Raw genomic sequence first — 2611 nt, forward strand, 5'->3', positions numbered from 1 at the left:
TGCTGCTGCACCGCTGCTGTTCTTGCTGCTGGTGCTGGTGCTGCTGCCACCACTACCACCACCACTACTGCCACCACCACTACTGCTGCACCACCACCACTGCTGCTGCTGCCACCACCACCACCATTATTATTATTATTGTTATTGTTGTTATTATTATTGTTATTATTATTATTATTATTATTATTATTATTATTATTATTATTTTATTATTGTTATTATTATTATTATTATTACTGCTACTACCACTACTGCTACTACTGCTGCACTGCTACTACTACCACCACCACCTACCACCACTGCTAACACCAAAAAAAAATAAAAATGGCACCACTACTGCTGCTGCTACTGCTACTGCACTGCTACCACCACCTGCTGCTGCTATCACCTGCTACTGCTGTACTAGTTACTCAATACTACTACCACTGCTACTACTACTACACACTACCACCACTAATGCTACTACTGCTACCACCTACTAACTGCTACACCACCACTGATACTACCACTACCACCACCACCACTACTGCACTATTACTGCTACCACTACTACTGCTACTACTACTACTACTACTGCTACTGCTACTACCATTACTACCACCACCACCTCTACTACCACCACCACCACTACTACTACTACTACTACTACTACTACTACTACTGCTTTAGTCTGGTTGAGCTGCCGTCATTTGTTTGAGTATCCCTCGTGCTGCATGCCACTTGTACTGGTTGATGGTGTCTGTAGCTTGTGACTTGGAGGGACAAGCTGGAGGTGAGTGGATATATTGTGGACTATGATGAGTAACGAATCGAGGGGCTTTTGATAAATATTCTCGATGTTCTTGATTTGTATTTGATATATACATGTACAGGATTGGATGCACAGTACGACCTGACGAAAATAGCTTGATTGAACGATGAGGTGAGCGTGGGAGTGCTGAGTGAGTGAGGCGCCAATGTGAGTGAGTGACTTGAGTGAGTCTGGCGCTGAGAATGAAAGTGCGAATGACAGTCTGGCGCGAATGAGGACGAAAGAGAGAGAGATGAGGAGCGTATTTATGTGGAACTGGCAGATCAGGAAAGGAGAAAACGGAGAATAGAAGGTCACTGATGAGAGACCTCAGATGGACAGATTTAGGCCAATGAGAAGTAAGAAGAATTTGCCCAATCAGGACAGGTCACGGAGGGAGAAGGAATGAGACATGGAGGGTGATGTTCCCAGGGGAGCCAAGGTCTCGAGGGAGAGCCACAGGAAAGAGAATGAGTTATCATGGCAAGTAGTATACACGTGTGTAGGAACCTCATGCAGCGGCAGAAGCTAGAAATGAAGAAACACAAATATATGAGAGTAAACACTGTAGTAACACTATGTTTGTCGTACTTGTTATTTGACCCAGAATTAAACATGGGCGAGTGGGTCAGTAGGTAGACAGTTAACATGGTTAGGAGAGTCAAATGCCGGGGATGAACTCAAGCCCAAGGAAATGACCCAGACAGATGTCCAGGACCAAAGCATGCCTTGGTGAATTTGGCAAGTGTTATGTTGTTGTAGTGTCATTTATATATCGTAGCCAGGTGTCACCACGGGGAGGTTTCGCTGAATGTTAGGGTGTGTTTGTAGGAGTACAAAGATACACCATTAGAGATTCGAGGTAGGTTCCATTAATGCGGTTTACACCCCGTTGAGTACCGCCACGGTCTCTGTCATTCAGCTGACTGGACGCCTACCTAGAACTCCACACACACACACACACACACACACACACACACACCTGCAATGGTTTTCTTTTGTTGTGATTTGAGCACCACCTGGAGTTTGGGTAAGCACTTTATATATTATGATAGTATTGTGATTATGTATTTATTTATTACTAACTTTGATGGACATGTAAGTGAAATGTGTATGTGATTAACAGTTAACAGTGTTAGGGTGATCTTGTTAAGCACGTATTGGGAATGTACCTTGTTGTTGGTGAAATTTGATAGAAAACATGATTTTCTATGGAGTTGGGTTAACATAACATTTCCAGACCATGTTTATATTATAACATGTGGTGTGTCAGATCATTTCGTATAGGATTTCGTATTTATTCAATTGGTTGTTGGCAGGCCTTTGTTGTTATATACTCGCTGTGACTGTTGCTGTGTACCTGGGTAGCTACGTGTCTGAGGAATGTAACTGCGCCTGTGAACAGCGCCCCCAAATAAATTCACGGCACCTGTCTGGAAGTTTCTATACCGATTCCCGCTGTACATGTTTTCACAGATGTCTGTATCTACCTGAACTTATGTTGTCCACACGTGTGTCCCCACGTGGAGTTTTCCATGAATGGTAAATTAAAGTGACCAATTAGCAAACTGGTCATCCTATTAGGTCAAACCTGAGCCTCTGAAACACCAATAGGAAAGTGACTCGTTGCCTGGCGTGTACAGTACTACAGTTAAGAATTATTTGATTTGTACACATTATACGAGTATATGCCTTCGCTCTTGTAATGATGATGAAATTGGACATGGAGAAAGAAAGCGAGAGACCTTGGGTATGCTATAATAGGCTCAACAAGGAAGATCCTTGAAGCGGAAGGAGATATAAAGAGAGAGAGAGAGAGAG

This window comes from Portunus trituberculatus, chromosome 1, assembly GCF_017591435.1.
Source record: "Portunus trituberculatus isolate SZX2019 chromosome 1, ASM1759143v1, whole genome shotgun sequence".
NCBI classification, from domain to species: Eukaryota; Metazoa; Arthropoda; class Malacostraca; order Decapoda; family Portunidae; genus Portunus; species Portunus trituberculatus.